This window comes from Triticum aestivum, chromosome 1B (assembly GCF_018294505.1).
Source record: "Triticum aestivum cultivar Chinese Spring chromosome 1B, IWGSC CS RefSeq v2.1, whole genome shotgun sequence".
NCBI classification, from domain to species: Eukaryota; Viridiplantae; Streptophyta; class Magnoliopsida; order Poales; family Poaceae; genus Triticum; species Triticum aestivum.
This window is the reverse complement of record NC_057795.1, coordinates 31,139,462-31,166,529: the sequence shown is the minus strand read 5'-3', so window position 1 is coordinate 31,166,529 and position 27,068 is coordinate 31,139,462. Positions and strand designations below refer to the sequence as shown.

At 46.4% G+C, this 27,068-nt stretch overlaps 1 pseudogene; it reads right to left on the bottom strand.

Annotated features, from left to right (window-relative positions):
- Positions 1-2,896: 2,896 nt before the first annotated feature.
- LOC123076345 (anthocyanidin 3-O-glucosyltransferase-like) lies at positions 2,897-27,027 on the bottom strand (annotated as a pseudogene).
- Between the last annotated feature and the right edge of the window lie 41 nt (positions 27,028-27,068).

Below are 27,068 nucleotides of genomic sequence, written 5' to 3'. Positions count from 1 at the left end.
GGGATGCCCAGTCCCATGATCCAAAAAGATCAAAGCACATCAAAATAATTAAACAAAACTCCCCCAGGGCTGTTGTATGTTGGAGGCACTCGTTGTTTCGAGCAAGCCATGGATTGATGCTTGTTGGTGGTTGGGGAAGTATAAACCTTTACCATTCTGTTTGGGAACTTCCTATAATGCATTTAGTATGGAAGATACAGCCATCTCATAGATGTTGCGTTGACAACAAAAGTATGCCGCTCAAAATGTAATTCAATCTCTATTTTAAAATCGAGCTCTCGCACCTCTACAAATCCCTGCTTCCCTCTGCGAAGGGCCTATTTATTTACTTTTATGTTGAGTCATCATCCTTCTTATTAAAAGCACCCGCTGGAGAGCACACTGTCATTTGCGTTCATTATTACTGGTTTATATTGGGTATGACTTGACTGGATCTCTTCTACCATGAATTACAATGTTTAGTCAGTCCTTGATCTTTAAAGGTGCTCTACATTTATGTTTTGCCGTCTCAGAAAGGGCTAGCGAGATACCATTTTGTTATATCATGTTATGATTATTTTGAGAAAGTGTTGTCATCCGAGTTTTATTATTATGGCTCTCTAGCTGATTATGCTATTGATATGAGTAATTTTGAGAGCTAAGTGTTATCGTGAATACGGTTAGTTCATAATATTTGCTAAAACTTGAATGCCGGCTTTCCATGTTTACAACAACAAGAGCAAACAGAGTTTGAGGACAAGCAAAGGTTTAAGCTTGGGGGAGTTGATACGTCTCCAACGTATCTACTTTTCCAAACACTTTTGCCCATGTTTTGGACTCTAACTTGCATGATTTGAGTGAAACTAACCCGGACTGACGCTGTTTTTAGCAGAACTACCATGATGTTGTTTTATGTGTAGAAAAGAAAAGTTCTTGGAATGTCCTGGAAATCCACGGAGGCACTTTTTGGAATTAATAAGAATTTTTGGCGAAAGAATTAATGCCAGGGGGCCCACAGCCTGTCCATAAGACAGGGGGGCGCGCCCCCCCTACGGCACGGCCTCCTAGCTCGTCGGCCCCCTGGACCTCCACCGACCTCAACTCCAACTCCATATATTCCGTTTCGGGGAGAAAAAAATCAGAGAGAAAGTTTTATCGTGTTTTACGACACGGAGCCGTCGCCAAGCCCTAATCTCTCATGGGAGGGCTGATCTGGAGTCCGTTCGGGGCTCCGGAGAGGGGGATTCGCCGCCATCGTCATCATCAACCATCCTCCATCACCAATTTCATGATGCTCACCGCCGTGCGTGAGTAATTCCATCGTAGGCTTGCTAGATAGTGATGGGTTGGATGAGATTTACTATGTAATCAAGTTAGTTTTGTTAGGGTTTGATCCCTAGTATCCACTATGTTCTGAGATTGATGTTGCTATGACTTTGCTATGCTTAATGCTTGTCACTAGGGCCCAAGTGCCATGATTTCAGATAACCTATTATGTTTTCATGAATATATGTTTGTTCTTGATCCTATCTTACAAGTCTATAGTCATCTATTATGTGTTATAATCCGACAACCCCGAAGTGACAATAATCGGGATACTTCTTGGTGATGACCGTAGTTTGAGGAGTTCATGTATTCACCATGTGTTAATGCTTTGGTCCGGTTCTCTATTAAAAGGAGTCCTTAATATCCCTTAGTTCCCGTAAGGACCCCACTGCAACGGGAGGGTAGGACAAAAGATGTCATGCCAGTTCTTTTCCATAAGCACGTATGACTATTTATGAAATACATGCCTACATTACATTGATGAATTGGAGCTAGTTCTATATCACCGTATGTTATAACTATTGCATGAGGAATCACATCCGGCATAATTATCCATCACTGATCCATTACCTACGAGCTTTCCATATATTATTCTTCACTTATTTACTTTTTCGTTGCTACTGTTACAACTACTACAAAAACCCAAAACATTTATCTTTACCGTTGCTACTATTACCATTATTATCATACCACTTTTGCTACTAAACACTTTGCTGCAGATACTAAGTTATCCAGGTGTGGTTGAATTGACAACTCAACTGCTAATACTCAAGAATATTCTTTGGCTCCCCTTGTGTCGAATCAATAAATTTGGGTTGTACTTCACCCTTGAAAGCTGTGGCGATCCCCTACACTTGTGGGTTATCAGGCAGCCAACGGAAAAGTTGCCTGCTAGGTGGGCAACAAGGGTTGTCGATTACCTCCAGTTTGATAATCGGCAAAGATGGTACCATTGAAGGGCGCCAATTCTCCACAAGGTTTGCCGAGTTCTTATGGGCAGACACTCGCCAAAGAATTGTCATATTTTCCAAGTTACCTAGGCAGGATAGTCGACAAAGGCTAGACCACAGAGGGGCACAACGTGTTGTCTTGGTTTGCCAAGTACCCTCGGGATAGCACTTACTCCCCTCCTTCCATCTATAAGGGGCCTAATGCATTTTTCAAGACTGCCTTTGACTATTGACAAGATTAATAGTACATGAGATGTATAATCTGAAAATTATATCATTGAAAGCTCCTTTCACATACGAATTTGCACGTATGCTTTGTCTAAGTTGCATGTCATATATTATTGCTCTAACATTTTGTCAGAGCTAGCCTCGAAAAACACATAGAAGGAGGGAGTAGCAAACATATGAATGCTCGGCAAAGGGGTTGCCCGGCGGGCTGCCATGCTCCATGGGAGCGATTAAACCATGTTGTCCATACAGAGGGAACTCACGAAGCGATGACAATATTGAACACTATAGCGTGCTAGTCAATGGCTCAGTACAAAGTACAATGTCCCGCTAATAAGATGATATAGCACGCTAATAGCGGATTTTAAGGCTCGTGCTATTTTGCGCTATTTTTTCACTGCTCACTTGGCAGATCACAGTTGTCGACATACTATCTTGACAAGGTTATCTAAGTTCTTCCTGCTACCGCCATCAGGGGTGAATGCGCTGGCCGCCTTGCCCGACATCTCTTGCATCTTTTCCCACATTCGGATGACTTGTTCCCGGGCGAGCAGCGACGACACCGCCGCCGCCACAGCTTCGCACATCATGGGCTCCTCCAAGACCATGCCGAAACCCCAGACGCGCGCCACTAGCTGCGCGTTCATCTTCTGGTCGGTGAAGAAGGGGCAGCACGCCATGGGCATGTCGACGGAGACGCCCTCCTGCACCGACGCCCACCTGGCGTGCGTCACAGAGGCGCCAACTGACGGGTGGCACAGCATGGCCTCCTGCGGCACCCACGGCACCACCTTGCCGTGCTCGAGGTCGAGGAACCCCAGCGGGAGCTGCGGACAGGACTCCTTCGGCAGCGACCAGAGGAACGGCGCGCCGGAGGCCTCCAGCCCGCTGCGAGCTCGCGCAGTCCGTGCAGCTCCTCTGGAGTTCCTGCCATGGCGGTGACGACCATGCCAAAGCTGGCGTACGGGATGGCACGGGCGGGGTGGCCGTCGAGCCAGGCGAGGCATCCTTGCGGGTCGGTGCTTGTCTCGACGGTGTCGTCATTGCCAGGGAACGGTAGAAGGTGGAAGTGTTGGAAATATGCCCTAGAGGCAATAATAAAAGGATTATTATTATATTTCTTTGTTCATGGTAATAGTCTATTATTCATGCTATAATTGTGTTATCCGGAAATCGTAATACACGTGTGAATACATAGGCCACAACTTGTCCCTAGTGAGCCTCTAGTTGACTAGCTCGTTGATCAACAGATAGTCATGGTTTCCTGACTATGGGCATTGGATGTCATTGATAACGGGATCACATCATTAGGAGAATGATGTGATGGACAAGACCCAATCCTAAGCATAGCACATGATCGTGTAGTTCGTTTGCTAGAGCTTTTCCAATGTCAAGTATCTTTTCCTTAGACCATGAGATCGTGTAACTCCCGGATACCGTAGGAGTGCTTTGGGTGTACCAAATGTCGCAACATAACTGGGTGACTATAAATGTATACTACGGGTATCTACGGAACTATCTGTTGGGTTGACACAGATCGAGACTGGGATTTGTCACTCCGTATGACGGAGAGGTATCTCTGGGCCCACTCGGTAATGCATCATCATAATGAGCTCAAAGTGACCAAGTGTCTAGTCACGGGATCATGCATTACAGTACGAGTAAAGTGACTTTCCGATAACGAGATTGAACGAGGTATTGGGATACCGACGATCGAATCTCGGGCAAGTAACATACCGATTGACAAAGGGAATTGTATACGGGGTTGCTTGAATCCTCGACATAGTGGTTCATCCGATGAGATTATCGAGGAGCATGTAGGAGCCAACATGGGTATCTAGATCCCGCTGTTGGTTATTGACCGGAGAGCCGTCTCGGTCATGTCTACGTGTCTCCCGAACCCGTAGGGTCTACACACTTAAGGTTCGGTGACGCTAGGGTTGTAGAGATATTAGTATGCAGCAAACCTAAACTTGTTAGGAGTCCCGGATGAGATCCCGGACGTCACGAGGAGTTCCGGAATGGTCCGGAGGTAAAGAATTATATATGGGAAGTCGAGTTTCGGCCATCGGGAAAGTTTTGGGGGTCACCGGTATTGTACCGGGACCACCGGAAGGGTCCCGGGGGTCCACCGGGTGGGGCCACCCATCCCGGAGGGCCCCATGGGCTGAAGTGGGAGGGGAACCAGCCCCTGGTGGGCTGGTGCGCCCCCCCTTGGGCTCCCCTGCGCCTAGGATGCACACCCCCGAATGACATTATTAGTAACTTACCCCAACACCGAATGCACCCCCCCCCCCGTGGATCGCCTTTTCAATTTAAAAAAATAAAGAAAATGATGGAAATGTCAAAAAAATAAAAGAAAATAAGTTTCCCATGTGATATGTGGTCTAGTTGTTGGGAAAACTTACAACTATGAATTTCGACTTTATTTGCAAAATCTCTCTGGAAATTTGTAAAATGGGCATAACTTTTGCATACGAACTCGGATGAAAAAGTTTTTTATATGAAAACTCATCTACTCGAAAAGTTACATCCAAATTTAACCGGGGGATCCCCGTTAAACATTTTCAAATTCCCCAAAAACCTAACAGAAAAAAGTTACGGGGCTTTCAAGATCTAGAGGCAAAAAAATTCAAAAAATTTCAAACTTACTAGTGGCGCACCGTGGATGTGGTGCGCCACTAGTAACAGAAAAAAATGGTTTTGAATTTTTATTTGAATTTTTTTTCAAAAAATGATACGTGATATGACCGGGAAATTTGAAATATTATTCAAAATTTCATCACAGTCATGAACATGAAGAAAGTCCCAGACATCAACAAGGTATAATAGGATTGATATGCTAGATATATCAACAAGTGCCTGTGAAGTGAGCTGTTGCTGGGGTTGGATAGAACTCTGAAGTTAAGCGTGCTTGGGCTGGAGTAGTCTGAGAATGGTTAACCTTTCGGGAAGTTTGAGCACGGAGTGCGATTTGACCTAAGATTAAGCATATTGACCCGAGATTAAGCCGTAGTGAACTGAGATTAAGAAAAAAAACGAAAAAAAATAAAAACAAATTAAAAACAAATTTTAAAAAAATTCTGAATTTTTTTTTGAAAAAATATTGTTACTAATGGCGCACTTCTATGTGGTGCGCCATTAGTATACCAGATACTAATGGCGCACCGTGGGCTATTCTAATGGCGCACCAGCGGTGCGCCATTAGTATACCAGATACTAATGGCGCACCACAGGTGCGCCATTAGTAAAAAATACTAGTGGCGTAGTACTAATGGCGCACCGGTAGTGTGCCATTAGTAGGCAAAACCGGTGCGCCATTAGTAGGCCTTTTCCTAGTAGTGTCAACCTCTCCTTCCCCCTTGCTGGATCAAGAAGGAGGAGACGTCACGCTGACCGTACGTGTGTTGAACGCGGAGGTGCCATCCGTTCGGCGCTAGGATCTCCGGTGACTTGGATCACGACAAGTACGACTCCCTCAACCCCGTTCCCTTGAACGCTTCCGCTCGATCTACAAGGGTATGTAGATGCACTCCTATCTCTCGTTTCTAGATGAACTCATAGATTGATCTTGGTGAAACCGTAGGAAAAATTTTATTTTCTGCAATGTTCCCCAATAGTGGTATCAGAGCTAGGTCTATGCGTAGTTCTCTTTGCACGAGTAGAACACAAATCTTTTGTGGGTGTAGATGTTGTCAACTTTCTTGCCACTACTAGTCTTATTTTGCTTCAGCGGTATTGTGGGATGAAGCGGCCCAGAACGACCTTACACGTACGCTTACGTGAGACAGGTTCCACCGACTGACATCACTAGTTGCATAAGGTGGCTAGCAGGTGTCTGTGAATCCCACTTTAGTTGGAGTGGATTCGATGAAAAGGGTCCTTATGAAGGGTAAATAGAAGTTGACAAATCACGTTGTGGCTTTTTCGTAGGTAAGAAAATGTTCTTGCTAGAACCATATTGCAGCCACGTAAAAGATTCAACAACAATTAGAGGACGTCTAACTTGTTTTTGCAGCAATTGCTTTGTGATGTGATATGGCCAAAAGTTGTGATGAATGATGAATGATATATTGTGATGTATGAGATCATGTTCTTGTAATAGGAATCACGACTTGCATGTCGATGAGTATGACAACCGGCAGGAGCCATAGGAGTTGTCTTAATTATTGTATGACCTGCGTGTCAATGATTTAACGCCATGTAATTACTTTACTTTATTGCTAAACCGTTAGCTATAGTAGTAGAAGTAATAGTTGGCGAGCAACTTCATGGAGACACGATGATGGAGATCATGGTGTCATGCCGGTGACGAAGATGATCATGGAGCCCCGAAGATGGAGATCAAAGGAGCTATATGATATTGGCCATATCATGTCACTACTATTTGATTGCATGTGATGTTTATCATGTTTTTGCATCTTGTTTACTTAGAACGACGGTAGTAAATAAGATGATCCCTCATAATAATTTCAAGAAAGTGTTTCCCCTAACTGTGCACCGTTGCGACAGTTCTTTGTTTCGAAGCACCACGTGATGATCGGATGTGATAGATTCTAACATTCACATACAACGGGTGTAAGACAGATTTACACATGCAAAACACTTAGGTTAACTTGACGAGCCTAGCATGTACAGACATGGCCTCGGAACACAAGAGACCTAAAGGTCGAACATGAGTCGTATGAAAGATACGATCAACATGGAGATGTTCACCAATGATGACTGGTCCGTCTCACGTGATGATCGGACACGGCCTAGTCGACTCGGATCATGTAACACTTAGATGACTAAAGGAATGTCTAATCTGAGTGGGAGTTCATTAAATAATTTGATTAAATGAACTTAATTATCATGAACTTAGTCTAAATTTTTTGCCAAATGTCTTGTAGATCAAATGGCTAACGCTCATGTCAACATGAACTTCAACGCGTTCCTAGAGAAAACCAAGCTGAAAGATGATGGCAGCAACTATACGGACTGTGTCCGGAACCCGAGGATCATCCTCATAGCTACCAAGAAAGCATATGTCCTAGAAGGACCGCTAGGTGAAGCACCCATCCCAGAGAACCAAGACGTTATGAACGCTTGGCAGTCACGTGCTGATGATTACTCCCTCGTTCAGTGCGGCATGCTTTACAGCTTAGAACCGGGGCTCCAAAAGCGTTTTGAGCAACACGGAGCATATGAGATGTTCGAAGAGCTGATAATGGTTTTCCAAGCTCACGCCCGGGTCGAGAGATATGAAGTCCGCGACAAGTTCTATAGTTGTAAGATGGAGGAAAATAGTTTTGTCAGTGAGCACATACTCAAAATGTCTGTGTTGCACAACCGCCTGTCCCAGCTGGACATTAACCTCCCGGACGAGGCGGTCATTGACAGAATCCTTCAGTCGCTCCCACCGAGCTACAAGAGCTTTGTGATGAACTACAATATGCAGGGGATGGTGAAAACTATTCCTGAAGTAGTTTCAATGCTGAAGTCAGCAGAGGTAGAAATCAAAAAGGAACATCAAGTGTTGATGGTCAATAAAACAACCAAGTTCAAGAAAGGCAAGGGTAAGAATAACTTCAAGAAGGACGGCAAGGATGTTGCCGCGCCCGGTAAGCCAGTTTCGGGGAAGAATTCAAAGAATGGACCCAAGCCTGAGACTGAGTGCTTTTATTGAAAAGGGAAGGGTCATTGGAAGCGGAACTGCCCCAAATACTTAGCGGACAAGAAGGCCGACAACACTAAAGGTATATGTGGTATACATGTAATTGATGTGTACCTTACCAGTGCTCGTAGTAGCTCCTGGGTATTTTATACCGGTGCCGTTGCTCATATTTGTAACTCAAAGCAGGAGCTGCGGAATAAGCAGAGACTGGCGAAGGACGAGGTGACAATGCGCGTCGGGAATGGTTCCAAGGTCGATGTGATCGCCGTCAGCATGCTACTGAAGTAAATATGCCCTAGAGGCAATAATAAAGTTATTATTTATTTCCTCATATCATGATAAATGTTTATTATTCATGCTAGAATTGTATTAACCGGAAACATGATACATGTGTGAGTACATAGACAAACATATAGTCACTAGTATGCCTCTACTTGACTAGCTCATTAATCAAAGATGGTTATGTTTCCTAACCATAGACATGTGTTGTCATTTGATTAATGGGATCACATCATTAGCAGAATGATGTGATTGACATGACCCATTCCGTTAGCCTAGCACTTGATCGTTTAGTATATTGCTATTGCTTTCTTCATGACTTCTACATGTTCCTGTAACTATGAGATTATGCAACTCCCGTTTACCGGAGGAACACTTTGGGTGCTACCAAACGTCACAACGTAACTGGGTGATTATAAAGGAGTACTACAGGTGTCTCCAAAGGTACATGTTGGGTTGGCGTATTTCGAGATTAGGTTTTGTCACTCCGATTGCCGGAGAGGTATCTCTGGGCCCTCTCGGTAATGCACATCACTATAAGCCTTGCAAGCAATGTAGCTAATGAGTTAGTTACAGAATGATGCATTACGTAACGAGTAAAGAGACTTGCCGGTAACGAGATTGAACTAGGTATTAGATACCGACGATCGAATCTCGGGCAAGTAACATACCGATGACAAAGGGAACAACGTATGTTGTTATGCGGTTTGGCGGATAAAGATCTTCGTAGAATATGTAGGAGCCAATATGAGCATCCAGGTTCCGCTATTGGTTATTGACCGAGAATAGTTCTAGGTCATGTCTACATAGTTCTCGAACCCATAGGGTCCGCGCGCTTAACGTTACGATGACAGTTTTATTATGAGTTTATATATTTTGATGTACCGAAGGTTGTTCGGAGTCCCGGATGTGATTCAGGACATGACGAGGAGTCTCAAAATGGTCGAGACATAAAGATTGATATATTGGAAGCCTATATTTGGATATCGGAAACGTTCCGGGAGAAACCGGGATTTTTCCGGAGTACCGGGGGGTTACCGAAACCTCCTAGGGGGTTATTGGGCATACATGGGCCATGAGGGAGATGAGGAGGGCCGGCCAGGGCAGGCCGCGCGCCCCCTCTCCCCCTAGTCCGAATAGGACAAGGAGGGGGGGGCGACACCCCCCTTTCCTCTTTCCCCTCCCCCCTTTCCTTCTCCCCCAAGGCAAGAGGGGGGAGTCCTACTCCCGGTGGGAGTAGGACTCCTCCAGGCGCACCCCTTGGGGGCCTGCCACACCTCCCCCTCCCTCCTTTATATACGGGGGTAGGGGGGCACCCTAGAACACACAAGTTGATCTACGTGATCGTTCCTTAGCCGTGTGCGGTGCCCCCCTCCACCATATTCCACCTCGGTCATATCGTCGCGGAGTTTAGGCGAAGCCCTGCGCTGGTAGAACATCATCATCGTCACCACGCCGTCGTGCTGACGGAACTCATCCCCGACACTTTGCTGGATCGGAGTCCGGGGATCATCATCGAGCTGAACGTGTGCTGAACTCGGAGGTGTCGTACGTTCGGTACTTGGATTGGTCGGATCATGAAGAAGTACGACTACATCAACCGCGTTGTCATAATGCTTCCGCTTATGGTCTACGAGGGTACGTGGACATTACTCTCCCCTCTCGTTGCTATGCATCACCATGATCTTGCATGTGCGTAGGAATTTTTTTGAAATTACTACGGTACCCAACAGTGGCATCCGAGCCTAGGTTTTATGCGTTGATGTCATATGCACGAGTAGAACACAAGTGAGTTGTGGGCGACACAAGTCATACTGCTTACCAGCATATCATACTTTGGCTCATCGGTATTGTGAGATGAAGCAGCCCGGACCGACATTATGCATATGCTTACGCGAGACTGGTTTCACCGTTACGAGCACTCGTGCTTAAAGGTGACTGGCGGGTGTCTGTCTCTCTCACTTTAACTGAATCGAGTGTGGCTAGGCCCGATCCTTGCGAAGGTTAAAACAACATTAACTTGACGAACTATCGTTGTGGTTTTGATGCGTAGGTAAGAACGGTTCTTGCTAAGCCCGTAGCAGCCACGTAAAATTTGCAACAACAAAGTAGAGGACGTCTAACTTGTTTTTGCAGGGCATGTTGTGATGTGATACGGTCAAGATGTGATGCTATATTTTATTGTATGAGATGATCATGTTTTGTAACTGAAGTTATAGGCAACTGGCAGGAGCCATATGGTTGTCGCTTTATTGTATGAAATGCAAATGCCCTGTAATTGCTTTACTTTATCACTAAGCGGTAGCGATAGTCGTAGAAGCAATATATGGCGTAACCACAACAATGCTACGATGGAGATCAAGGTGTCGCGCCGGTGACGATGGTGATCACGACGGTGCTTCGAAGATGGATATCACAAGCACGAGATGATGATGGCCATATCATATCACTTATATTGATTGCATGTGATGTTTATCCTTTATGCATCTTATCTTGCTTTGATTGACGGTAGCATTTTAAGATGATCTCTCACTAAATTATCAAGAAGTGTTCTCCCTGAGTATGCACCATTGTGAAAGTTCTTCGTACTGAGACACCACGTGATGATCAGGTGTGATAGGCTCTACGTTCAAATACAACGGGTGCAAAACAGTTGCACACGCGGAATACTCAGGTTAAACTTGACGAGCCTAGCATATAACAGATATGGCCTCGGAACACGGAGACCGAAAGGTCGAGCGTGAATCATATAGTAGATATGATCAACATATTGATGTTCATTGTTGAAACTACTCCATCTCACGTGACGATCGGACATGGTGTAGTTGATATGGATGACGTAATCACTTAGAGGATTAGAGGGATGTCTATCTAAGTGGGAGTTCTTAAGTAATATGATTAATTGAACTTAAATTTATCATGAACTTAGTACCTGATAGTATTTTTTGCTTGTCTATGTTTGTTGTAGATAGATGGCTCGTGTTGTTGTTCCATTGAATTTTAATGCGTTCCTTGAGAAAGCAAAGTTGAAAGATGATGGCAGCAATTACACGGACTGGGTCCGTAACCTGAGGATTATCCTCATTGCTGCACAGAAAAATTACGTCCTGGAAGCACCGCTGGGTGCCAGGCCTGATGCTGATGCAACTGACGATGTTAACAACGTCTGGCAGAGCAAAGCTGATGACTACTCGATAGTTCAGTGTGCCATGCTTTACGGCTTAGAAACGGGTCTTCAACGACGTTTTGAACGTCATGGAGCATATGAGATGTTCTAGGAGTTGAAGTTAATATTTCAAGCAAATGCCCGGATTGAGAGATATGAAGTCTCCAATAAGTTCTATAGCTGCAAGATGGAGGAGAATAGTTCTGTCAGTGAAGACATACTCAAAATGTCTAGGTATAATAATCACTTGATTCAACTGGGAGTTAATCTTCCTGATGATAGTGTCATTGACAGAATTCTTCGATCACTGCCACCAAGCTACAAGAGCTTCGTGATGAACTATAATATGCAAGGGATGGACAAGACTACTCCCGAGCTCTTCGCAATGCTAAAAGCCGCGGAGGTAGAAATCAAGAAGGAGCATCAAGTGTTGATGGTTAACAAGTCCATCAAGAAAAAGGGCAAAGGTAAGAAGAAGGGGAACTTCAAGAAGAACAGCAAACAAGTTGCTGCTCAAGAGAAGAAACCCAAGTCTGGACCTAAGCCTGAGACTGAGTGCTTCTACTGCAAGCAGACTGGACACTGGAAGCGGAACTGCCCCAAGTATTTGGCGGATAAGAAGGATGGCAAAGTGAACAAAGGTATATGTGATATACATGTTATTGATGTGTACCTTACTAATGCTCGTAGTAGTACCTGGGTATTTGATACTGGTTCTGTTGCTCATATTTGTAGCTCGAACCAGGGACTACGGATTAAGTGAAGATTGGCTAAGGACGAGGTGACGATGCGCGTGGGAAATGGTTCCAAAGTCGATGTGATCGCGGTCAGCACGCTACCTCTACATCTACCATCGGGATTAGTTTTAGACCTAAATAATTGTTATTCGGTGCCAGGGTTGAGCATGAACATTATATCTGGATCTTGTTTGATGCGAGACGGTTATTCATTTAAGTCAGAGAATAATGGTTGTTCTATTTATATGAGTAATATCTTTTATGGTCATGCACCCTTGAAGAATGGTCTATTTTTATTGAATCTCGATAGTAGTGATACACCTATTCATAGTGTTGAAACCAAAAGATACAGAGTTGATAATGATAGTGCAACTTATTTGTGGCACTGCCGTTTAGGTCATATCGGTGTAAAGCGCATGAAGAAACTCCATATTGATGGACTTTTAGAATCACTTGATTATGAATCACTTGGTACTTGCGAACCGTGCCTCATGGGCAAGATGACTAAAACGCCGTTCTCCGGAACTATGGAGCGAGCAACTGATTTGTTGGAAATCATACATACTGATGTTTGTGGTCCAATGAATGTTGAGGCTCGCGGCGGGTATCGTTATTTTCTCACATTCACAGATGATTTGAGCAGATAAGGGTATATCTACTTAATGAAACACAAGTCTGAAACATTTGAAAAGTTCAAAGAATTTCAGAGTGAAGTGGAAAATCATCATAACAAGAAAATAAAATTTCTACGATCTGATCGTGGAGGAGAATATTTGAGTTACGAGTTTGGTTTACATTTGAAACAATGCGGAATAGTTTCGCAACTCACGCCACCCGGAACACCACAACAAAATGGTGTGTCCGAATGTCGTAATCGTACTTTACTAGATATGGTGCGATCTATGACGTCTCTTACTGATTTACCACTATCGTTTTGGGGTTATGCTTTAGAGACGGCCACATTCACGTTAAATAGGGCACCATCAAAATCCGTTGAGATGACGCCTCATGAACTGTGGTTTGGCAAGAAACCAAAGTTGTCGTTTCTTAAAGTTTGGGGCTGCGATGCTTATGTGAAGAAACTTCAACCAGATAAGCTCGAACCCAAATCGGAGAAATGTGTCTTCATAGGATACCCAAAAGAGACTGTTGGGTACACCTTCTATCACATATCTGAAGGCAAGATTTTCGTTGCAAAATTCAGATCCTTTCTAGAGAAGGAGTTTCTCTCGAAAGAAGTGAGCGGGAGGAAAGTAGAACTTGCTAAGGTAACTGTACCTGCTCCCTTATTGGAAAGTAGTTCATCACAGGAACCAGTTCCTGTGACAACTACACCAATCAGTGAGGAAGCTAATGATATTGATCATGAAACTTCAGATCAAGTTTCTACTGAACCTCGTAGGTCTACCAGAGTAAGATCCGCACCAGAGTGGTATGGTAATCTTATTCTGGAAGTCATGTTACTTGACCATGATGAACCTACGAACTATGAGGAAGCAATGATGAGCCCAGATTCTGCAAAATGGCTAGAGGCCATGAAATCTGAGATGGGATCCATGTAAGAGAACAAAGTATGGACTTTGGTTGACTTTCCCGATGATCGGCAAGCCATTGAGAATAAATGGATTTTTAAGAAGAAGACTGACGCTGATGGTAATGTAACTGTCTATAAAGCTCGACTTGTTGCAAAAGGTTTTCGACAAGTTCAAGGGGTTGACTACCATGAGACTTTCTCACCCGTAGCGATGCTTAAGTCTGTCCGAATCATGTTAGCAATTGCTGCATTTTATGATTATGAAATTTGGCAAATGGATGTCAAAACTGCATTCTTGAATGGATTTCTGGAAGAAGAGTTGTATATGATGCAGCCAGAAGGTTTTGTTGATCCAAAAGGTGTTAACAAAGTGTGCAAGCTCCAGCGATCCATTTATGGACTGGTGCAAGCATCTCGGAGTTGGAATAAACGCTTTGATAGTGTGATCAAAGCATATGGTTTTATACAGACTTTTGGAGAAGCCTGTATTTACAAGAAAGTGAGTGGGAGCTCTGTAGCATTTCTGATATTATATGTAGATGACATATTATTAATTGGAAATGATATAGAATTTCTGGATAGCATAAAGGGATACTTGAATAAAAGTTTTTCTATGAAAGACCTCGGTGAAGCTGCTTATATATTGGGCATCAAGATTTATTTAGATAGATCAAGACGCTTAATTGGACTTTCACAAAGCACATACCTTGATAATGTTTTGAAAAAGTTCAAAATGGATCAGGCAAAGAAAGGGTTCTTGCCCGTACGACAAGGTGTGAAGTTGAGTCAAACTCAATGCCCGACCACAACAGAAGATAGAGAGAAAATGAAAGATGTTCCCTATGTTCAGCCATAGGCTCTATCATCTATGCAATGTTGTGTACCAGACCTAACGTGTGCTTAGCAATAAGCTTGGTAGGAAGGTACCAAAGTAATTCAGGAGTGGATCACTGGACAGCGGTCAAGAACATCCTGAAATACCTGAAAAGGACTAAGGATATGTTTCTTGTATATGGAGGTGACAAAGAGCTAGTCGTAAATGGTTACGTCGATGCAAGCTTTGACACTCATCCGAACGATTCTAAATCGCAAACCGGATACGTGTTTTTATTAAACGGTGGAGCTGTAAGTTGGTGCAGTTCTAAACAAAGCGTCGTGGCGAGATCTACATGTGAAGTAGAGTACATAGCTGCTTTGGAAGCAGCAAATGAAGGAGTCTGGATGAAGGAGTTCATTTCCAATCTAGGTGTCATACCTAGTGCATCGGGACCAATGAAGATCTTTTGTGATAATACTGGTGCAATTGCCTTGGCAAAGGAATCCAGATTTCACAAGTGGACCAAGCACATCAAGAGACGCTTCAATTCCATCCGGGATCAAGTCCAGGTGGGAGACATAGAGATTTGCAAGATACATACGGATCTGAATGTGGCAGACCCATTGACTAAGCCTCTTCCACGAGCAAAACATGATCAGCACCAAGACTCCATGTGTGTTAGAATCATTACTGTGTAATCTAGATTATTAACTCTAGTGCAAGTGGGAGACTGAAGGAAATATGCCCTAGAGGCACTACTAGGGAAAACCCTAGTAGCAGCGCGGGTTTTGAGGCTAGCAGCAGCTCGGGTGGACGCGCTACTAATAAGGCGCTACAGCTAACTCATAGTAGTAGCGCGGCCCTTACCCGCGCTACTACTGTTTACGATATCAGCAGTGCTTTTTAAGAACGCGCTACTATTACCTACCTGTAGCAATTTCGCCATCCCTCGCTACTGCTATATCTTTCATCATTCTCCCATTACCCCTTTCCCTTTCAGTTTCCCTTTCAGATACTAGATACTAGGTACTGCTAGTAGATATCAAATTCATAAACCATTACAAGGTAGTACTCCCTTCGTTCCAAATTACTCGTCGTGGTTTTAGTTCATACCACGACGAGTAATTTGGAACGAAGGGAGTACTAGATAACAATTTCATGCATAGTCAACATGCATCCTCAAGCAGTACAAGGTCATATCAACGGCCATCATCATATGTGGTTCTAGATGATATTGACGACGATCATCATATGTAGTTCTAGATGATATAGCCACACACACATATGTAGCTCTAGATGATATAGACACACACACATATGTAGTTCTAGATGATATCGAAGACAATCATCATCCTTAAGCCTGGGCGGTTGGTGTTCCTGATAGTAATTAGGATGGCCTGTCCAACACGAAGATTCTTGCCATCGAGGAATTTCTTCCACCCAACCGAGTTTAAGTGTGTGCGACTGTCCGTGTCTACGCGGTAAGTACAGGTTGTGACGGAGCCCCTTGCAGTAAGGCGTAGTCCAGCCGAGCCTTCTTCATCAGGCTCAATACCATAACTCACAGATATGCTGTTTGCCAATTTCTGAATAAGAAAAACATATCAATTAATAAATAGCCTCGCAAATAAGTACATATGGATTATCTACACTATTAATAGTTTTGTTAGATTCTACACTAATAAGCATGTGATCGAACTCTACAATAAAACATAACATCGACTAGATTCCACACAACATACCATATCATTGGACTGTTCACTAAGTAATTCATCGGATAATTTGCATTTGTATGTATAACATACCATATCATGTCGATCAACCATGGTATTTGTCAAGCGAGTCACGAATGGCACCCCGTAAAGTCAACACGTGACGGAATTATGTCCCATAGGTTGGACACCTCCTCCTCACTCAGCCTTGTTCTTTGAGCTACGATGGCTTCATGAAGTGGGTCCTCATCATCTTCATCGAGTGGGTCCTCATTATCTTCATCATCTTCATCATCTTCGTCATCTTCATCATCTTCCACCAGGTTGAGATAAATGACAGCTAGCTTGGGTCTTTCTGCTCAGGAGGAGAAGCTGATCAACTCACCACCAGTAAGACGCATGCGAGCGACGAAACGGGCCCATCCATCTCCTCCAATCTGCGACATATTGCACCCTTTCTCGACCTCCATAGTGTAGGGCCCCCCAAGAGCCTCAAATGTCACAGTGTCTCCTGTCAGCTTGTTCAATTTCAACCTCACATTGCATGGGACGATCTGTGTAAAATAAGCAAAATGACACAATGCAGTAATGCCAACACTAAAAACAAAATAGTTATTACATTTCATCTAATTTTTTACCGCTGCATGACGGAAACTCGGCTGGAAGTAGATGCCGAACAGCTTGCCAGTTGCAAGGCTGCTGGTGCATCTTGACTTGCACAGTCGACATAGTGGTGGTGGTGGTGGCGCCATTTTTCCTAAAGCAATATGAGCAAAGGATTAATGATCAACTAAATCAAAATGTTCTAAGTCAACTAAATTAACTAGCCTACTAAATCAACTAAATCAAAATGTTCTAAATCAACTAAATCAACTAGCCTACGAAATCAACTAAATCAAAATGTTCTAAGTCAACTAAATCAACTAAATGAACTAGCCTATTAAATCAACTAAATCAAAATGTTCTAAGTCAACTAAATCAACTAAATGAACTAGCATATTAAATCAACTAAATCAAAATGTTCTAAGTCAACTAATTCAACTAGCCTACTAATTAAATCAACTAAATCAAAATGTTCTAAGTCAATTAAATCAAAATGTTGCATATGAACTAGCCTAGCTACTAAATCAAAATGTAGCGGGTAGGAGGGAGAAGGAGGGGCGACTCGAGGAGGGAGAAGAGAGTAGGATGGAGGAGGAAGGCGGCGCAAGGAGGGGCTGGCCGGCGTGGCCAGTGGAGGGAGGACGGAGGAGGAAGGCGGAGCGAGGAGGGGCCGGTCAGCGGCGAGTGGAGAGGGAGGACGGAGGAGGAGGCCGGTACCGAGTCCAGCAAGGAGGAGGAGGTGACGGCGGCGCAGACGGAGGGGGGCGATGGGGTGGACCGGTGCGGGGGATTGAGAGGGGATCCAGTGAGCTAGTGTGTGACTGTGTGAGTGTGGATCGGATAGAGGAGATGGGGCAAAACTTTTGTAGTAAATTTAGCAGTAGCGCTTATTGCAGCAATGCGCTGCTACTATGCTACGTAGCAGTAGCGCCCGTCGTTATAACGCGTTGCTGCTATAACTAGCCTCGTGGCGGCCTCGTGGGAATTATAGCAGTAGTGCTTCTTTGAGTGGGCGCGCTACTACTATATTGGTTTCAGCAGCGAGTTACTCCCGAGCACGCTACTGCTAATTAGCAGCAGCGTCTTATTTTACAACGCGCTGCTGATAAGATTTTGTGTATAGGCTTTTCCCTAGTAGTGAGGCAATAATAAAGTTATTATTTATTTCCTCATATCATGATAAATGTTTATTATTCATGCTAGAATTGTATTAACCGGAAACATGATACATGTGTGAGTACATAGACAAACATATAGTCACTAGTATGCCTCTACTTGACTAGCTCATTAATCAAAGATGGTTATGTTTCCTAGCCATAGACATGTGTTGTCATTTGATTAATGGGATCACATCATTAGGAGAATGATGTGATTGACATGACCCATTCCGTTAGCCTAGCACTTGATCATTTAGTATATTGCTATTGCTTTCTTCATGACTTATACATGTTCCGGTAACTATGAGATTATGCAACTCCCGTTTACCGGAGGAACACTTTGGGTGCTACCAAATGTCAAAACGTAACTGGGTGATTATAAAGGAGTACTACAGGTGTCTCCAAAGGTACATGTTGGGTTGGCGTATTTCGAGATTAGGTTTTGTCACTCCGATTGCCGGAGAGGTATCTCTGGGCCCTCTCGGTAATGCACATCACTATAAGCCTTGCAAGCAATGTAGCTAATGAGTTAGTTACGGAATGATGCATTACGTAACGAGTAAAGAGACTTGCCGGTAACGAGATTGAACTAGGTATTAGATACCGATGATCGAATATCGGGCAAGTAACATACCGATGACAACGGGAACAACGTATGTTGTTATGTGGTTTGACCGATAAAGATCTTCGTAGAATATGTAGGAGCCAATATGAGCATCCAGGTTCCGCTATTGGTTATTGACCGAGAATAGTTCTAGGTCATGTCTACATAGTTCTCGAACCCGTAGGGTCCGCACGCTTAACATTAGGATTACAGTTTTATTATGAGTTTATATATTTTGATGTACCGAAGACTGTTCGGAGTCCCGGATGTGATCCAGGACATGACAAGGAGTCTCGAAATGGTCGACACATAAAGATTGATATATTGGAAGCCTATATTTGGATATCGGAAACGTTCCAGGAGAAACCAGGATTTTTCCGGAGTACCGGGTGGTTACCGGAACCCCCCCAGGGGTTATTGGGCCTACATGGGCCATGAGGGAGAAGAGGAGGGCCGGCCAGGGCAGGCCGCGTGCCCCCTCTCCCCCTAGTCCGAATAGGACAAGGAGGGGGGGCGGCGCCCCCCTTTCCTCTTTCCCCTCCCCCCTTTCCTTCTCCACCAAGGCAAGAGGGGGAAGTCCTACTCCCGATGGGAGTAGGACTCCTCCAGGCGCACCCCTTGGGGGCCGGCCGAACCTCCCCCTCCCTCCTTTATATACGGGGGCAGGGGGGCACCCTAGAACACACAAGTTGATCTACGTGATCGTTCCTTAGCCGTGTGCGGTGCCCCCCTCCACCATATTCCACCTCAGTCATATCGTCACGGAGTTTAGGCGAAGCCCTGCGCCAGTAGAACATCATCATCGTCACCACGCCGTCGTGCTGACGGAACTCATCCCCGACACTTTGCTGGACCGGAGTCCGGGGATCGTCATCGAGCTGAACGTGTGCTGAACTCGGAGGTGCCGTACGTTCGGTACTTGGATCGGTCGGATCGTGAAGAAGAACGACTACATCAACCGTGTTGTCATAACGCTTCCGCTTACGGTCTACGAGGGTACGTGGACATTAGTCTCCCCTCTCGTTGCTATGCATCACCATGATCTTGCGTGTGCGTAGGAATTTTTTTGAAATTACTACGTTACCCAACAACTACCTCTACATTTACCTACGGGATTAGTTTTAAACCTCAATAATTGTTATTTAGTGCCAAGTTTGAGCATGAACATTGTATCTGGATCTCGTTTAATATGAGATGGCTACTCATTTAAATCCGAGAATAATGGTTGTTCTATTTATATGAGAGATATGTTTTATGGTCATGCCCCGATGGTCAATGGTTTATTCTTAATGAATCTCGAACGTGATGTTACACATATTCATAGTGTGAATACCAAAAGATGTAAAGTTGATAATGATAGTCCCACATACTTGTGGCACTGCCGCCTTGGTCACATTGGTGTCAAGCGCATGAAGAAGCTCCAATGGACTTTTAGAGTCTCTCGATTATGAATCATTTGATACATGCAAACCATGCCTCATGGGAAAAATGACCAAGAGTCCGTTCTCCGGAACAATGGAGCGAGCAACCAACTTATTGGAAATCATACATACCGATGTGTGCGGTCCAATGAGCGTTGAGGCTCGCGGAGGATATCATTATGTTCTCACTCTCACTGACGACTTGAGTAGATATGGTTATGTCTACTTGATGAAACACAAGTCTGAGACCTTTGAAAAGTTCAAGGAATTTCAGAATGAGGTAGAGAATCAACGGGACCGAAAGAAAGTTCCTATGATCAGATCGTGGAGGAGAATATTTAAGTCATGAATTTGGTACGCACTTAAGGAAATGTGGAATCGTTTCACAACTCACGCCGCCTGGAACACCTCAGTGTAACGGTGTGTCCGAACGTCGTAATCGCACTCTATTGGATATGGTGCGATCTATGATGTCTCTTACCGATTTACCGCTATCATTTTGGGGATACGCACTAGAGACATCTACATTCACTTTAAATAGGGCTCCGTCTAAATCCATTGAAACGACACCGTATGAATTATGGTTTGGGAAGAAACCTAAGCTGTCGTTCCTAAAAGTTTGGGGATGCGATGCTTATGTCAAGAAACTTCAACCTGAAAAGCTCGAACCCAAGTTGGAAAAATGCGTCTTCATAGGATACCCTAAGGAAACCATTGGGTATACCTTCTACCTTAGATTCGAAGGCAAGATCTTTGTTGCCAAGAACGTATCATTTCTGGAAAAAGAGTGAAAAAGAGTTTCTCTCGAAAGGAGCGAGTGGGAGGAAAGTAGAACTCGATGAAGTACTACCTCTAGAACCGGAAAGTAGTGCAGCTCAGGAAAATGTTCCTGTGGTGCCTACACCGACTGGAGAGGAAATTAATGATGATGATCAAGGTACTTCAGATCAAGTTGCTACTGAACTTCGTAGGTCCACAAGGACACGTTCCACGCCAGAGTGGTATGGCAACCCTGTCCTGGAAATCATGTTGTTATACAACGGTGAACCTTCGAACTATGAAGAAGCGATGGCGGGCCCATATTCCAACAAATGGCTTCAAGCCATGCAATCCGAGATAGAATCCATGTATGAAAACAAAGTATGAACTTTGACAGACTTGCCCGATGATCGGCAAGCGATAGAAAACAAATGGATCTTTAAGAAGAAGACGGACGCGGATGGTAATGTTACCATCTATAAAGCTCGACTTGTTGCTAAGGGTTATCAGCAAGTTCAAGGGGTTGACTACGATGAGACTTTCTCTCCCGTAGCGAAGCTGAAGTCCGTCCGAATCATGTTAGCAAATGCCGCATACTATGATTATGAGATATGGCAGATGGACGTCAAAACGGCATTCCTTAATGACTATCTTAAGGAAGAACTGTATATGATGCAGCCGGAAGGTTTTGTCGACCCTAAGAATGCTAACAAGGTATGCAAGCTCCAACGATCCATTTATGGACTGGTGCAAGCATCTCGGAGTTGGAACATTCGCTTTGATGAGATGATCAAAGCGTTTGGGTTTATGCAGACTTATGGAGAAGCCTGCGTTTACAAGAAAGTGAGTGGGAGCAATGTAGCATTTCTCATATTATATGTAGATGACATACTTTTGATGGGAAATGATATAGAACTCTTGGACAACATTAAGGCCTACTTGAATAAGTGTTTTTCAATGAAGGACCTTGGAGAAGCTACTTACATATTAGGCATCAAGATCTATAGGGATAGATCGAGACGCCTCATAAGTCTTTCACAAAGCACATACCTTGATAAGATATTGAAGAAGTTCAATATGGATCAGTCCAAGAAAGGGTTCTTGCCTGTATTGCAATGTGTGAGATTGAGCTCGGCTCAATGCCCGACCACGGCAGAAGATAAAGAAGAGATGAGTGTCATCCCCTATGCCTCAGCCATAGGATCTATTATGTATGCCATGCTGTGTACCAGACCTGATGTAAACCTTGCCGTAAGTTCGGTAGGAAGGTACCTAAGTAATCCCGGCAAGGAACACTGGACAGCGGTCAAGAATATCCTAAAGTACCTGAAAAGGACAAAGGACATGTTTCTCATCTATGGAGGTGACGAAGATCTCATTGTAAAGGGTTACGTCGACACTAGCTTCGACACAGATCTGGATGACTCTAAGTCACAAACCGGATATGTGTATATGTTGAATCGTGGACCAGTAAGCTGGTGCAGTTGCAAGCAGAGCGTCGTGGCGGGATCTACATGTGAAGCTGAGTACATGGCAGCCTCGGAGGCAGCGCATGAAGCAATATGGATTAAGGAGTTCATCACCGACCTAGGAGTCATACCCAATGCGTCGGGGCCGATCACTCTCTTCTGTGACAACACTGGAGATATTGCCCTTGCCAAGGAGCCCAAGTTTCACAAGAAGACCAGGCACATCAAGCGTCGTTTCAACTCCATCCGTGAAAATGTTCAAGATGGAGACATAGATATTTGCAAAGTACATACGGATCTGAATGTCGCAGATCCGTTGACTAAACCTTTTCCGCGAGCAAAACATGATCAACACCAGAACTCTATGGGTGTTCGATTCATCACAATGTAACTAGATTATTGACTCTAGTGCAAGTGGGAGACTGTTGGAAATATGCCCTAGAGGCAATAATAAAAGGATTATTATTATATTTCTTTGTTCATGGTAATAGTCTATTATTCATGCTATAATTGTGTTATCCGGAAATCGTAATACACGTGTGAATACATAGACCACAACGTGTCCCTAGTGAGCCTCTAGTTGACTAGCTCGTTGATCAACAGATAGTCATGGTTTCCTGACTATGGGCATTGGATGTCATTGATAACGGGATCACATCATTAGGAGAATGATGTGATGGACAAGACCCAATCCTAAGCATAGCACAAGATCGTGTAGTTCGTTTGCTAGAGCTTTTCCAATGCCAAGTATCTTTTCCTTACACCATGAGATCGTGTAACTCCTGGATACCGTAGGAGTGCTTTGGGTGTACCAAACGTCACAATGTAACTGGGTGACTATAAAGGTATACTACGGGTATCTCCAAAAGTATCTGTTGGGTTGACACGGATCGAGAATGGGATTTGTCACTCCGTATGACAGAGAGGTATCTCTGGGCCCACTCAGTAATGCATCATCATAATGAGCTCAAAGTGACCAAGTGTCTGGTCACGGGATCATGCATTACGGTATGAGTAAAGTGACTTGCCGGCAACGAGATTGAACGAGGTATTGGGATACCGACGATCGAATCTCGGGCAAGTGACATACCGATTGACAAAGGGAATTGTATACGGGGTTGCTTGAATCCTCGACATCGTGTTTCATCCGATGAGATCATCGAGGAGCATGTAGGAGCCAACATGGGTATCCAGATCCCACTGTTGGTTATTGACCGGAGAGCCGTCTCGGTCATGTCTACGTGTCTCCCGAACCCGTAGGGTCTACACACTTAAGGTTCGGTGACGCTAGGGTTGTAAAGATATTAGTATGCAGCAAACCGAAAGTTGTTCGGAGTCCCGGATGAGATCTCGGACGTCACGAGGAGTTCCGAAATGGCCCGGAGGTAAAGAATTATATATGGGAAGTCGAGTTTCGGCCATCGGGAAAGTTTTGGGGGTCATCGGTATTGTACCGGGACCACCGGAAGGGTCCCGGGGGTCCACCTGGTGGGGCCACCCATCCCGGAGGGCCCCATGGGCTGAAGTGGGAGGGGAACCAGCCCCTGGTGGGCTGGTATGCCCCCCCTTGGGCCCCCTACGCCTAGGGTTGGGAACCTTAGGGGAGGGGGCGCCTCCACTTGCCTTGGGGGGCAAGGCACCCCCTTGGCCGGCGCCCCCCCTAGAAGATCCCATCTCCTAGGGCCGGCGCCCCCCTGGGGACCCTATATATAGAGGGGGGGAGGGAGGGCAGCCGCACCCTTGCACTTGGCACCTCCCTTCCCCCTTGCTACACGTATCCCTCCCGCAGACGCTTGGCGAAGCCCTGCCGGGATCCCTGCTGCATCCACCACCACGCCGTCGTGCTGCTGGATCTTCATCAACCCCTCCTTCCCTCTTGCTGGATCAAGAAGGAGGAGACGTCACGCTGACCGTACGTGTGTTGAACGCGGAGGTGCCGTTGGTTCGGCGCTAGGATCTCCGGTGATTTGGATCACGACGAGTACGACTTCCTCAACCCCGTTCCCTTGAACGCTTCCGCTCAATCTACAAGGGTATGTAGATGCACTCCTATCTCTCGTTGCTAGATGAACTCCACAGGGAAGGTCGTCCGGGAGGAGACCCCGGAAGGTGTTGAAGGCGACGGCGGTGGCCCCACAGGGAAGGTGCTCCGCTATGCGATGGAACAAGGAGATAATCGGCGATTTCATGTCGCCGGAGACGATGCCGTTGGGGAGGTCCCGGACTTCGTAGCTTCCGAAGCCCGGGTGCGAGGTTAGCAGCTCGTCTGCCCGGCTCGCTGCTGCAAGCATTCAGTCAGATACTCACTTGTTGTTGTCTAGCCTACTCACTGAACCACGGCGATCACCGGAGACAAGGAAGAAACAAGAGAGAGAGAGGACACGAGATTTCCCGGCGCACAGACGCCTCCGGCCGCACGAACAGCCCCTTGTATTTCGGGCGAGCTCGAACTCTGCCACACACACCACCCCATCGTGAGCGCACATACACTCTCAGAGGCTACATCATCTCTCTCTGGCTCCTCTCCTCTCTACACGACACCACCAGCCACTTAAATATGCAAGGCAACGCACAGCCTAGCCGCCTCCATCAGCCACTAACAGCACTTACTAACTACCACGACGCCACACCTCCATGCACTAACCTAAGCTAGCATTCATACTAGAATCGCTCACGCCCAGCTTTGTAGCTAGCCCACTAACTAACCAGCCATGCATGTAGATGGAATCCCGGCCGCTACTCACGCACGAACGTGACTCGGCCAGGCCGCTCCATGAGGCCGTGATCAAGATTACTGCTGACAATTTCCCTCCTAATCTTAACCGGCTCGCCATCGTCGAAGTTGTTGCAGCTGCCGTTGTGGTCGTCGTCACGAGTGTGACCCAGCCCGTGGACCCGACCTGGCGCGACGATGCCGGTTGCACCGTGCTCCGTCACAACTCCGGCGACACAGCCGAGCTCCTTCTCCGTCGGCGACACACGTCTGGCGTCCCTCTGCGTCCCGCACGTTCCGCGCGCACCTAACGCGCCCGACGAGTCCGACCGCACCAGTGCGCCCCGCACGTCCCGCGCGCATCCGACGCGCCCGACGAGCCCGACTACACCAGACGCTCACCGCCCGCCGCCTCCCCGTCCGCCATGGCAGCCGCCAGCAACAAACGCCGGAAGGATGTAGCCGAACTCGAGCACGGACTCGAGCACAACGGCGACATACGCCTCCTCCCAACGTCAACTGCATGCTCGTACGCGCGCCCGCGGTCCCGGCGCGTCCAGTGCGCACCCATAACACGCACCGGTCGCGCCCGGCTCGCCGCCTCGGCTTATTCCCTGCACCGCTCCTGCCTCAACCGCAGCGCAGCACCTCCATGTCACCATGCTGTTGTGTGTCGTTGAAGCCGCCACCACGCAGGTCCTCCGCGCCCTCCTCACCGTACCGCCGCAGCCACCGCGGCCTTCTCGCCGCGCCGCGCACCTCCATAGACCGACACACGGCCCGGAGCATCGCGCAGCCGCCGGCGAACTCCGCCACCGCCGGTACGCCTCCGGCAAGGAGAACGACGCCCAAGGTAAATCGGCTCTGATACCAATTGTTGTTGTCTAGCCTACTCACTGAACCACGGCGATCACCGGAGACAAGGAAGAAACAAGAGAGAGAGAGGACACGAGATTTCCCGGCGCACAAACGTCTCCAGCCGCACGAACAGCCCCTTATATTTCCGGCGAGTTCGAACTCTGCCACACACACCACCCCACCGTGAGCGCACATACACTCTCAGAGGCTACATCATCTCTCTCTGGCTCCTCTTCTCTCTACACAACACCACCAGCCACTTAAATATGCAAGGCAACGCACAGCCTAGCCGCCTCCATCGGCCACTAACAGCACTTACTAACTACCACAACGCCACACCTCCATGCACTAACCTAAGCTAGCATGCATACTAGAATCGCTCACGCCCAGCTTTGTAGCTATCCCACTAACTAACCAGCCATGCATGTAGATGGAATAACGGCCGCTACTCACGCACGAACGTGACTCGGCCAGGCCGCTGCATGAGGCCGTGATCAAGATTACTGCTGACATCACTCACTTAGCCACTCAGCAATTCATCAATTCGTGCGTACCTTTGTCGCCGATGTCGTCGCGCAGCGCCTCGGCGCGGAGGTGCGCCAGGAGAGCGCTGGGGCCGCCGGTCCAGACGGCACCCCATGGAGCCTCCACCTCGGCGGCCGCCTTGGCGGCCATCCACATGAACGAGTCCCCGACAACGCAGGTCACCCTGGCGCCGCCCACAGAGGCGCGAGCTCTCTCCAGGGCCTCCCTCAACCCGCCAGCCGCAGCAGCCTCCATGAAGAGCTTCAGACGCATCTTGGGATGCGGAGGTAGCGCCGCAGCGGCGCCATCCGATTCTGAGCTCGAAGATAAACCGTCCAGGACCTCCATGAAGCGTAGGTCCTCCAGGAGCTTATTGTGCTTCTGCTGCTCCTGTAGCTGCGCGGCGGTGCACAACAAGGAGAAGGTGGCAGCCGGCGCTGCCGCCGCGGGGGCGCGCGCGATGCGGAACAGCTTCACCGCGTGGGAGGCGAAGGGGAAGGCGACAACGACAACGTGCGCCACGGCCGCCGACATCTTGTACGTGCACTAGAGCACAGGTTATTTGACTTCTACTA